This window comes from Marmota monax, unplaced genomic scaffold, assembly GCF_021218885.2.
Source record: "Marmota monax isolate L192 unplaced genomic scaffold, Marmota_monax_Labrador192_F-V1.1 WCK01_AAM20220418_F8-fsc00102, whole genome shotgun sequence".
NCBI classification, from domain to species: Eukaryota; Metazoa; Chordata; class Mammalia; order Rodentia; family Sciuridae; genus Marmota; species Marmota monax.
Genome location: NW_026692494.1, coordinates 2,873,972 through 2,887,350, shown reverse-complemented (window position 1 = coordinate 2,887,350; position 13,379 = coordinate 2,873,972). Strand labels below are relative to the sequence as shown.

Here is a 13,379-nt window from a genome sequence, read left to right as displayed (position 1 = left end):
TCCACACTTTCACTGGGCTCTGCATCCCAAAATACTCTCTGAATCCCGGGAGAACTCAATGGGAACTCAAGGAGCGGGCGGGCGCTTGAGGCAGCGGGATACTCCCTATTCCCAACAGGATCCTCCCTAAACCCGGATCCACCCTGGTCCTTGAGCAGGGTCACCTTACTCAAACATACATGCAATGTCACTGCAAATGACCTGGGTCCAAGGCAAGCCCATTTCCACAATGGAGAGTCCTCCCTCTAAGCAACATGGGGTAGGCTGACAAAGAAATTGTCATGCGTCATTCCTACTTGGCAATGGCTCTCAGCAAGGAGTATGTATTTTTAACAATTTATTCATATTACAAGAACGAGGAATATGTATTCTGCAGAGAACACCAAGGGTATGAGGGAACAACCATTTGGTAAAGAGATTACCATGGGTGTGAAGTAATGCTCTGATCAGGCCTCTCAGGGGAAGCCAGGGTGGTCCTGCAACCTGTAATCTCAGTGACTTGGGAGGCTGAGGTACGAGGATTGCAAGTTCATGCCCCATATGGGCAAATTAGCAAGGCCCTGTCTCAAAATAAATAATAAAAAGGGATGAAAATGTGGCTTGATAGTAGATTTTCTCTGGATTCAATCCCCAGGATCATAAGGGAAAAAAAGAAAGAAAGAAAGAAAAGAAATTATTAGGGCAGAGTCTCGCTAAGCTGCAGAAGCTTTGCCTTTGATGTGGGCTCCTCCTGGCTCCATCTCCCAAGCATCTGGGAGTACAGGTGTGTGCCATAGGACCTGGAGGACGTATTCTCCAACTATGGGATTGTAAAGTTTCACTAGGTGAATTGTGGGACACCTGAAGGATAGCTCAGTAAAGCTGTTTTAAGAAATTTCCCTAAACCTTGGAAATGAAGCACGTTGATGGCTGAATGTCCTCAGTGGATGGCTAGTTGTGGTCAGAGGATGTGGTCATCAGTGAATAGAATAGCGTATCCTCTGTGGATGGCTGGGTTTACCCAGCTGACGGCTAGGATTTTCCAGATCCTGAGGACGGAAGTGTCAGAACGGTTCGCTTTGGTCCAGGGATGGGTGGGATTTTCCAGCGGGTGAATGGGACTAGCCAGTGGGTGTTCCCAGCGGGTGCTATAATTTGCAAGTGAAAGGATGGGATTAGACCGCTGGTGGCTAGGATTTTCAGCTGATTGCTGGGTGTTGCCTACGAATAGCTGGGACTTCTCAAAGGATGGTGGCGCCCTTGCTTGCGGATACAAGGGCACTTGCTCGCGGATAGGGCGCATACTCCGGCTGATTGGGGCTCATAACCCGGCGGATCAGGGAGCATAACCCCTCGGATCGGGGTGCATAAGCGCGCGGATCAGGCGCATACGCGCGCGGACCAGGGCTCATACCCGCATGGATCCGGCGCATACGCTCGCGGATCCGGCACAAAAGGATGGTCTGGATCTCGCGCACCGATGTAAGGCACTTGCACGCGAATGGTGGTGCACTCGCTTTCCTATGGTGGGGGACTTGTGCGCCGCTCACTTGGGCGTTGATGGTGGGAGACTCGCGCGCCGATGGTGGGGCACTTACACAGAGATGTGGGGCACTTGCACGCGAATGGTGGTGCACTCGTGTTCCGATGGTGGAGGACTTGCGCCCAGATGGCTGGGTCTTGGCACCCAAAGACTGGGACTTGCCAGTTTGTCTGGGACTTGTTCGCGGAGGGGTGTGTGTTGCCAGCAGATGGATGCGTTTGTCAGGTAACGGCTGGGATTTTCAGCGGATTACTGGGTGAAGACATCAGATGGCAGGATTTGCCAGTGAATGACTTGTGCTTTGTCAGAGGATGGCTGCTGCGGTCTGCAGCTGCCTGGGTGTTGTTACCGTGGCTGGGTGTCCTCAGAGGATGGCTGGATTTGCCAGCAGGTGGCTGTGTGTCAATCATCTTTCCATAATGTGATTTTGAAAAGAGGTCATTAACTAAGGCATCTACAGTACAATAGACGGGTTTTCTTTAAAAACAGAACTTCTTTTTAAAGAGAAAGATTAGGGTCGAGGAGAAATGGAAAAAGTATAGGAAGTTTGCATCTGTGCCCTGCACGTCCCCAGTTCCCAGTGTGAACTGGTACCTCCCTTGCAATTGGCACACCTACATGGGCACATCATCAATTTATAGTCTCCCTGGGACTTACTCTTGTGTTGTGCATCTGTGAGTTTTGACAAAATTGCAGTGACATGTTCCACCATTGAGTATCATACAGAGCATATCCACTGCCCCCAATGTCCTTCCTGGTCCTCCTGTCCATCCTCCCCCATCATCTGTGTGCACAAATGCATGCAATTCTGTGACCATCAGCTCCATCAAGACTTGGGGCATTTCCACCACCCAGCACAGTTCCCTCTGTGCCGTGTTAGCCCCCGACAGCCTGATTCTGTGCCCTTAGCTTTGACTTTTCCTAGAACAATAGATAAGAGGAAAATGCATTTGGGTCTGTGGTGCTGAGGCTGAAACTCAGGGCCTTGTGCACCCCGGTGTTCAGCCCCTGATCTGTGCTCCAGCAATGCCACCCCTTCTTAAATTTTGCAACAGCATGTTGCTAGCTGCTGGGCTGGCCTTGACCTTGCAATTCTTGGGCTTCAGTGTGTTCCTGTAATGTTCCCAGAAAATAGTTAGCAGCACATAAAAGTTTTCATTGGGCATTTGCAGAATTTAAATTGGGGAAGAGATGTCACTGGAAGGAGGTCCTGAATAGTTCTCAAAGACTAGGGGCACCTGATTCAGGACGAGCAGGGTCCTTGATCTAGGTGAGGGAGGATTTCAGCTCAGGTCAGTAGAGGCAAAGAGATTGGTTTGGGAGAGCAGGGAATCCCATTTCCAGACTCTTATTTTGAAGGAAACTTGGTCAGGGATGGGCCTGGAAGGCATAGGGAGATGATATCAGTCTGGTCATTTTCAGAATTCTTTGACTGATGTGGTTTCCATGGTCTGGTGATGACATAGGAAAGTCCCCTAAATTATTGATTTTTTAAAATATTGAACTGTTCTTAACCTATTTTTGGTGGGCTAATTAACAGTGCACAGTGTAATTTTCATAATGGGCAAATTTACAGTAACTCTAAGATTTATAGATTTCTCAGAAATTTGGGAGTGACAGACAGATCTGAGAGAGAGATGGGTTTGAGAAATGACTGTCCAGAAAGATATGTAGTCACTCATATTAAAATTGTATTTCCTGTCGGGTGAGATGGCACACGCCTGTGATCCCAGCAGCTCAGGAGGCTGTGGCAGGAGTTCAAAGCCAGCCTCAGCCACTGCCAGACGCTAAGCAACTCAGTGAGACCCTGTCTCTAAATAAAATACAAAATAGGGCCCCGGGGTGTGGCTCAGTGGCCAAGTGCCCCTGAGTTCAAAACCTGCTGTCCCTGCCAATTGCATTTCCTCATCTTCCTTTCTGTCTCCTTCCTGCCTATTTCTCATTTCTTCTATCCTACCTCAGAATGAGTCAATACCAGGCAATGTCAGGGGGGGCACAATCTGTAGGTTTTTTTTTTTTGGGGGGGTTTAAAATTTTTATTTCAAAAGCTTGGATAGCTTCAATATCCAGGTCATGGCAAAATCAAAACACGCGTGAAATACCTCACAATATATCAGATTCCCAAAAGGTATCAAAAAATACAGTAAAATTAACACTTTCATTTACAGGAAATGTAAGACACAAATAATGTAAAATTAAAAGGTGGGGAAAAAGGTGACACTGGTTTCCTAAGATACATTTTACTCTTTACAACCAGGGTCCACAGGTGCAGGCTGCAGAGGGGCAGCAGGAAGCAGACCTTTCCACCTGGTTCTAGGTCACCTGGTAATAAAATCAACCCTTAATGCTGCTCTGGCCTGAGACACCACGCGCTGCCTAAACAACTGGAGCTCTGGAAATAGTAAGCACGAGAGTGATTTCCGGGGGGGGGGGGGAGTGGGGTGGATTTTAAGTAAGATGCACATGGGACAGGCCATAGAAAGTTCGCCAAGTTAAATTTGGTCCGTAATTGCGTTCACTCGGTATCCAACAAAGCGAGTGCGGTCAGTCAGTCCGCTGCTCCTGCTGCCGCCTCAGTATGGCTCGGAGTCATTTGATGACCACCTCCTGTTCGCTGGCTCTTCCCGCAATTTGTACCACCCTGACTGTAGTCTGTTGCGGTTTCCTCTGCTGCTGCTGCTGCTGGACTTCTTTGGGCTGATTTCACACTTGCTTCCACTGATGGTATAGAACTTTTTTTTTTCTCCAGAACTTTCTTCACAGGGTCTTCTTCTTCAAGAGTAATAAAAACAAAACCCCGTCTTTTATCCAACTTGGGATCCATTGGAAGCTCAATGGCCTCAGTTTCCCAAACTCTCTAGAGTACTCCCACTTTCCTCTGTGGCTTCAGGATGCAGACCCCCTACAAAGATTTTCTTGACAGGGTCCTTCTTCATAGCCATGGCTTTTTTAGGGTCGATGACGGGGCCGTGCAGCCTGGGTTCCTTCTCTCCACGTGGCAGCATCTTTGAGGAGGAGAAAGCCAAGCCCTCGTGGCCCCCCAGGGTCGAGATCCATTTTTATTGCGCAATTGTCAGGACCTCTCCAAATTTACTAAAACAGTCCTTTAAATCTTCTTGGCTGGTGTCCCAGCTCAGACCACCAACGAACCTTTTCCCCGTCTTCCCGTCCTTGCCGGCGTGGACCTGGTCGCGCTCCGATCGGATTCCCGCTCCGGGGCGCCGCGGTCGCGCCCCCAGACCCCGCGGCTGCTCCAGGGCCAGCCTCTGCCGGCGCCTGGCTTTCGGGGGCGGCCTCGTGTCGGTTCTCCGGGGCGCCCGTGGTCTCCATGGGCTGCTCCTTACCCGCTTCCGACAGGGCAGGGCCGCCGAGGCCGCCGCGGGACCCACCTGTCGCCACCCGCCGCGGAAGGCGCCGCGGGCTCGGCCTCGCTCAGGCTCGCGAGCCGGGACCTCGCCTGTGTCCCCCGCCCGGGCCGCTCCGTGGAGCTCCCGCCTCCTCGGCCGCCGCCACCCAGGACCCACGGACCACAGCCCCGGTCCGACTCGCGCGGTGCCGCCCAATTTGTAGGGTTTTTATTTTTATTTTTTTTAAAAAAGTAGGTAATGAATTCTTTGTTTTTAGTCCCCCAATAAGTTCACCGTCCCCGGAGGCTTTCGGTGTGGCGCTCTGAGTTGGCAATATTGCCTCCAAGAAATTCCTGTTCTTTGTGTTCTGGAAAACAGCGACAGCCCGAAACTGCCCTGGCCTGTGTGACCCAGGTGAGACTCAGGTGGAGGGGCTCCCCCAGACTCACAGCCTGCCTCCTAGGGGGAGCCAACTGCCAGTCCTGCTGGCCCTGGTTAGGTCTCTCCCCTCCCAGACCCCCAGCTTTGGCTCACCCTGGCCAGAGCCAGCTCACAGCCCCTCCCAAGGACAGGCTGGGCTCAGTCCAGCCCTCCCTCCACGGTCCCACCGCAGATCTTGGCCCTTTCCGTGCACACCCCTCTTTTTAGCTTTGTTTCTCTATATCTAAGAAAAACTTTGCACAAGGAGTGAGATGCTTGCAGACCTCAATCTGCCCTGTGGTCCTGACAGGGTTGCATTGAATCCCCAAATCCCCTTGCAAACATTTTTTTTTTTTTTTTTTTTTTTTGTGCTGGGATCCACCAAGGGCCTGCAGCTCACTAGGCAAGAAGTCTACCAGTGAGCACCATCCACCTTAAAAAAAAAAAAAAAAAAAAAAACCAAAAAACCATACACACCAAAAGCTTACGGAGTGGATTGTGATGTGTTGACCTGTGATACATAAGAACTAGCCACAGAAAGGCCAGCTAATGTTGCCAGCTAATGTGAATCACTATCTTGGAATTTCTGCCTTAACGTGGGTAATTAGAATCCACCCTTTATCCTAGGCATGACATATTTTTTAAAGTTAAAGCTCCTCCTTCTTGGGGTATCCACTTTTGGATTGTCTCTTGGGGCTGAGCTTCCTTTTGTTTCTTTGTTTCTCCTGTTCTTAGTGGTGCATGCCTGGTTCATTGTTCCACATCCACAGGTGCACACCAGGTCAGTGTCAGCCCCTCCCTCCTCTCTTACCTCTCTCGGGGTCCCCTTCCTCCATCCACTGGTTCCCCCCTCCATTTCCCGGGGATCACTTCCAGGTCTTTTCCTTGTCCCTCTCCTGCTTCCACATCTGAGAGAAAACGAGGACCCTTGACAGAATTTCTGAACTTGGCTTATTTAGTGTAACACAACATTCTCAAACTCCATCCATTTTCCTGAAAATGACATGATTTCATTTTTTTTCTTGAACACTGAATAAAACTCCATTGTGTATTTTTTAAAAAATATTTATTTTTTTAGTTGTAGTTGGACACAATATCTTTATTTTATTCATATATTTTTTAAATATTTATTTTTTAGTTTTAGGTGGACACAGTATCTTTATTTTATTTTTATGTGGTGCTGAGGATCGAACCCAGTGTCTCGCATGTACAAGGCGAGCGCTCTACCGCTGAGCCACAACCTCAGCCCCTCCGTTGTGTATTTATACCATGTTTTTATTATTATTATTATTTTATTATTTTTTATACCACTTTTTTTTTATCCATTCATCCATCAGTGATTTTGGCTTAGGGGCAGATACTGGGTATTGAGGATCATTATATTAGGCATTTTTGCATAAGAACCCTTTTCTTTTTAGGTTCTTTTGGTGGTTGTGTATGGACAGTGTGCCTTTATTTTATTTGTTTTTATGTGGTGCTGGGGATCGAACCCAGTGCCTCACTCATGCTAGGCAAATGATCTACCACTGAGCTACAGCCCAAGCCTTTTTTTTAAAAAAATAGTCTTTAGCTTTATTTCCTGTGGGTAAGACTGACACAAGTGTACATCATAAGTTTTAGTTTTTAAAAAGCTATGTTTTTAAAAATGTCCATGTAAGACTGTGCTCAGGCTATACTCTACTACCAGGGGTTTAAGCCCAAGTTGGACAAAACTGACCTTGTTCCTACCTACTCAAGGGTTAGCTGCGATTTGTCAGGGATCACTCTTGGGGACTTATGAGAAGCCTCTTGGTTCCAAGTAGGGCCATCTGTCCTAGGATGGGTCAAGGTCTTGCTGACGGTATGTAGCTTCTCTTGGAAGCATCAGGGACATTTCTGTTTCCAATGACCTCCTCTTTGCAGAATGTGCACTGGTTGGCTTCCTGCTCTCTAGGGTCTCTTCTCCACCTCATTGATGAGTAGATCCGGTGACTCAGCAGAGTCTAGAGAAGTCCCATTATTCCCTGAGTTCCAGCTGAGCTTAGAGGGCAAGGGCCAAAATATTGGCCGAGTTTTTCCTCAGCCCTTTTACTTCCTTGACTTTGGTCTCCAAGTTTTTGGTTCTAAACATCCAGAAAGCCAGTCTTAAAGAGGGAGTAATAGGTTATAACTTTAATATCTATAATTTTACAGTTATCCTTCTTATTTAATTGGGGCTAATATTAGTACTGGAAGTCAGCATTATATACTATCTCTCCTGTAGGTGATGGCTTATTATATCAAATTAACTTTTTTTTCCCCCTAACAGCTGCACCTCTGGAAACACTAACAGGCAACAGTTATAAAGTCTGCAAGAAAAATACAAAATGAAATTAACAGAGCAAAAACTTATTTAGTTTTGTAATAGCTATGAACCAAGAAAAATGAATTTTATGATCTTGAACCTTTACTTAGTTATACATTGTATCTCCTGTCTGAGATCACAGCCATTTTTACAACAAAAATCAATCTTTTGAACACAACTTTAAATGAGTTCAAGTCTAGCCTATTTAGGGGCCATTCTAACACGGAGTAAGGTGGGAGGCAGAGCCTTATCTCAGGTAAGGCAGGCTCTTGACAAATAACACAATACAATGTTACATCTGAAATATGAATCAAAGAAAGGCTAAGAGAGCTTTTAATTTTCTTTTTGTGGAAAAAGTGGCAGAATGCTTCCATGCTTTACAATGTCACTTTTAAACTGGTCAGGATCTCCTTATTATCTTTTTTTTTTTTTTTTTAATTTAGTTGTAGGTAGACACAATACCTTTATTTTATTTGTTTATTTTGGTCCTGGGAATCAAACCCAGTGCCTCATACATGCTAGGCAAGTGCTCTCCCATGGAGCCACAACCCCAGCCTTCCTTATTATCTTTTAAAAATGCATTTAAGGGACTGGGGTTATGGCTCAGTGGTAGAGCATTCGCCTAGCAGGGCAAGGCCCTGGGTTCGATCCTCAGCACCACATAAAAATAAATAAATTAATTAATTAAAGGTATTGTATCCAACTACAACTAAAAAATAAATATTAAAAAATGCATTTAAGTTCCAATTTAGTGTGAAGAGTAACACAAAATTATATATATAACTTGTTGACAATAGGTTACTTTAGCCAGTTATAAAACATGAAATGACATGAATAAATATCAACCAAATTTGTTATTTTTATACAAATTTGAAACAAAAAAAATTTTTTTAGTTGTAAATGGACCCATACTTTTATTTTATTTATTTACTTTTATGTGGTGCTGAGAATTGAACCCAGTGCCTCTGCCACTGAGCCCCAAATTTGAAACCTTTGTTACACACAATTTTAGTTTGGAGAGCACTAACTTGGCAAAGTATTCTCCTAAGCTTTATATTTCACTATCTTTAACTTTTAAAATACAATTTAGAATCCAGTGTGTACGGTAACAATAATCACAGGGTCTATATGCGAAAATGAAAAGCAAAGAATAACCTTAAATCTCTTACACATTCAGGAAACAGTGTTAGTGATCAGAAATTGACTTAGTCAAAGCCCACAGATACAAGGCAGGTCTTTAAACATTTACATAACACTTGGACAAGGCTAAGGCAGATACAGTTCTCAGATGCACACATATTCCTAGTCACATATATTTTGGGTTTCAACAATATTGTTATAACCTAAATAACAGTTGTTTGTTTAACCAGTTACAAAGTAATCATTTAAGAATTTAAAACAGGAACACACCTTAATTTCTTTAAGACTTAGTTTCACCAAGAATTAAACCTGACAAATACAAGAAAATTATCTTGATAAGAGTACATCAATGTTTCAGACTTTGTTTTATGCCATTACATTAAATTTCAAATAAATCAGACATTTTGAAATTTACCTTTAACTTACTCAGACTTTTTTTTTTTATCACTTCCTCAGAACTTTTTGTCACTTGTAGGAAACTTTTTGTCACACAAACCTTCTCCCTTTCCTTTTCCCATCACAAACCTTATATCTAATTTCCCATCACAAAACATCTTACATCTCTTTCTTGCCTTTTAAATTTACAATTTGAAAACAATCTTTATGAAATTTTAAATTTAGACAAATGACTCCATTTTAATAAGATGAAATACTTTGTTACTTACAGTGCTCTAATTGAAACTCAGTTGGAATTTTGGGGACCTTTTTAGAATTGTGAAACAGACCTTACGGATGTTATCTGTGCATTTAATTCACATAACAGATTTTATCCCAAGACAGGGTTGGAGAAGGGTGGGTACTATTTTAGCAAGATCCACTTTCCTTCGAGTGATGAAGCTCCTCTTGCCAAATGGAGACTTGTCAGATCTTAAAAGGAGTGACAGTTCTTTTCAGGTCATAGACTAACAGTGCTGGAACGTATTGTCACACCCCCCAGGGGCAAAAGGGGCTGGAAGGCAGGGGAGAGGCCAGGTTCTCTCTGGCCACTTTTTACAGCCAGAAACACCATCCAGGCAGCGTGCCGAGCGAGGATTTATCCCAACTGTGCCCGATCCATCAGTCAGGGACTCACCTCCGCTGCCCACCTGACACCGCACTCCAAGCACGTCCAGGTACTCCCCTGGCCAGCCGTCCTCGCACAGACGTGACTCCCCAGGCACGCCCTGCCAAACATGCACTCCAGCCGCCCAGCTGGCCTGGCACCTCTGTCAATCCTCAGGGCACCCTGCTGCCCTCCCTCCAGGCACTACACAGCCTCACCCAGGGCACTTCCAACTAAGTGCCTCAGCCCAGGCACTTCCAAGTGCCTTAGCCTGAGACACCCGCCACCCCCGCTGCCCTCCCATCTGGCACCTCCTGGTCCCTTCCCTCCAGGCACTACACAGCCTCTAGGCTCTGCCCTAACCCTCCCCCTCACCGCGGCTCTCCCCTCTGGCACCTCTTGGTCCCTTCCCTCCAGGCACTACACAGCCTCACCCCAGGGCACTTCCAAGTGCCTCACCCTGTGACAATTCAAAGTGCCATGGTCTGGCACACTTAAGAGTGGCACACCTGCGACACTTCAAAGTGCCTCACCTGCGACTCTTACAAAGTGCTTCAACCTGTGACACTTCAAGGGCTTCTCCTTGCGACACTCAGTGCTTCACCCTGAGACACTTCAATGCTTCACCCTGGGACATTCAGTGCTTCATCCTGTGACACCCAGTGCTTCACCCTGGGACACTTCAATGCTTCACCCTGTGACACTCAGTGCTTCACCCTGGGACACTTCCAAGTGCCTCATCCTGAGGGACTCCCCGTGCCCTCCCCTCTGGCACCCCCTTGCCATATGGTCAGGGCAGTCCTGCCGCCTGCCCAGCCCAGCCCTTCCCTGCCTGCCCCCCTGCACTCCTTCGAGGTCCACCCGCTCTGGAACCCTGTGTGCGGGTCCTAGCACTCCTCTCTGGTTTGTCCCTTACACTCCTGCCCTCTGGCACTGCTGCTGGCCTGCTGTCTTGGTACCCCAGTGGGCAGGGGAAAGAGGGACAGTTTGGAAGTCTGTAGGAAGTGACTTAGAGACAGAATAAATGGACAGTGGTCAAAACAAACAAAAGAGGAGACCCAGAGGAGGACTCTACTGGAACTGTCAGTCTAACCCCAGAAAGGGGCTGGCACCCTCAGGCCAGAGGGCGAGCAGCTGGGTGGGCTTTGGGGGCCACTAAACCAAAGTGAGCTGGGAGGACAGTCCAGCTCTCCTTCCCTCACAGCAAATAGCAGCGGGGATGACATTGAGAAGGAGGTGTGTGGGCAAAGTGTCCACTCAGGCTTGTTCAGTCATTGTCACAACAGACAACCCCAGAACCCCGCCTCTCAAGAGAGAGTCAGAAAACCCCAATCCTCTGCCTTGAGTTTCTGGGGACCACTAGAGTGCCAAGGCTCCCTGGCAGCGGGGCAGAGCTTGCCGGGACTGGTGGTGTCCGCTGTGATCTCCTGGGGCCCCCAGCATCAGGCCGCCCACATGGCTCCCTCTGTGGTCCCGGATCAGCTTTCCACTGCCCGCTGAGAAACAGCACTTTCCAAACACCCAGAGGCTGTGCCCGCTCTGGGTCAGCTTCGCTCAGGCTGCTTTTCTGTTCTGCAGCGTTTGGGGGGCCCTGTTTGTCCACTGCGTCTCTCTGTGTGTTGTCCCTCCCCTCTGTGTGGACCAGCACAGCCACTGCCATCACAGCAGCTCGGCTCCCAGGTGCTCCTCTGGTTCTCAGTTCTGTGCAGCCGTTTCTGAGTCTTTGAGAGACTCAGGGTCAACAGTGAACTGTCAACAGGGTTCCCTCTTTCTCCTGCCTCTCTGGGAAGCAGCACTAGTCCTGCTGCTGAAATTCCCAGCCACAGAAAACCCGGAATGCAGTCTCCCTCTAATCCATCATCTTGAATCCAGATTTTTAAATTTTATTTTAGAATTTTTTCTTTATACACTGCTTTTATTAGTGTATTATGATGACACATAACAGTGGGGTTAATTTGCCTAATACATGCAAAGCCCTGTGTTCAACTTCCAGTACAGCAACAAACCGAACCCAAACCAAACCCAGACTGAAATCCTTTGACTCAAGCCTTTACTAAGGACAGGTTTTTGTTTTTGTTTTTTGTTTTTTTGGCACAGGGGAATGACCCAGAGCCCTGTAAGCCCTGAGCCACATCCACAGTCCTTTTTATTTTCCCTTTTGAGGCAGGGTCTCACTGAGTAGCTTAGGGTCTCACTAAGTTGCTGAGTCTCGCTTTGAACTTGTGATCCTCCTGCCTCAGGCCCCTCCCCGCAACCCAGGGAGCTGCTGGAATTCAGGTATGCACCACTGCAGCTCCCGCACTGATAATGTCACCTACACCTTCTTTGGTATGCACTCCCCATAAAGAGATGATGCAAGTTCACAGAGGTGGATGTGAAAATAACCACGTAACTCACATGAGCAAAAACACATATGTGCACACGGAGGACTGAGGCCGAGTGTGCGGAGCAGGCTGCTCTGGGTGTGTGCATGTTTGCACCTTGTATTCAAGTCCAGATGGCCTGGAAGCTAAAGCAAGCTCTGGCATGCCTGGGCTTGTCCCCTGCACCAGGAAGTACAAACCCTGTCTGGGCCTATTTGCATAACGAAAATATGGTGAATCCCCCACAGCACACAGTGCTAATCTTAGGAGGGTAAGATGCACCCTGTGATGTAATATGATGTCTGGAGAGGAGAGAAGTCTGCCCCTGGTCTGCCATTGTATTTTTATTAAATTTCTCTAGGTCTTGTGTCACCCCTATGGGGAACTCCAGCAAATATGACAAAGAGTGAGAATAGAGACAGGGACTCACTCCCAGGTGCACAGTGCTGCCCACCATAGCCAAGCGTGTGTTAGTTGACTGCCTAAGGACAGTGTGGTTTGTACACATTGTGGGACATTGTTGGCCAGACAGTGAGACTGGCATCACCAGGGGAGAAGTTCCCATAGTAACCCACCTTAAGGTGTCCTTCCTTTCCTTTCGTTTCAGCTAAAACCTTTTGGAAAAGCTTATGAAGAAACACCTCGAAGCACTGAGGCGCCCAGACTTCCTGTCTTAAGGAGTCTGGTTCAGGGCAGCACTGAAGCTGGCATCCAGTGTTGAGAGCCACAGCCGAAGGGGCCCCAGCAAACTCCCAGCTGCCAGCAAACTTCCAGCTGCCAGCTGATGATTGGCTCACAGCGGCCCCAGCAAACTTCTAGCTGCCAACTGATTGGCTCCTCTGCGGTGATGCTCATTGGGCTGTTTCCCCGCCCTTTCAGACCACCGAGCTGCTCATTGGGGGACTTTTTTTGGCTCTGCCCACACGACCCAGCCAATCGGCCTCAAGAGCAGGAGGAGTGGGGGGTTGAGAGGCTTGTGGGACGCCGGTGGTGGCAGTTGGGCTCTGAGGGTTTTTCCTGAGGAGCTGTGTGGTGTGGTGTGTGTGTTTTAAAAATAAAGTTCATTTCCTTTGACAAGTGGCTCCTGAATTGTGCCCAGCCAGACTGTGGCATTTGGTGGGCCGCATGGGGAATGACTGAGGGTAAGTGATAAGGTAAACTGCTCGCCCCTGAGGGCAGGGCGAGAGGATGGGGAGCCATTTTAAGATTCTTCTTTCATTTT

At 47.6% G+C, this 13,379-nt stretch overlaps 1 pseudogene; it reads right to left on the bottom strand.

The window, feature by feature from the left end:
• Positions 1-1,220: 1,220 nt before the first annotated feature.
• LOC124092301 (heterogeneous nuclear ribonucleoprotein A/B-like) lies at positions 1,221-6,125 on the bottom strand (annotated as a pseudogene).
• Between the last annotated feature and the right edge of the window lie 7,254 nt (positions 6,126-13,379).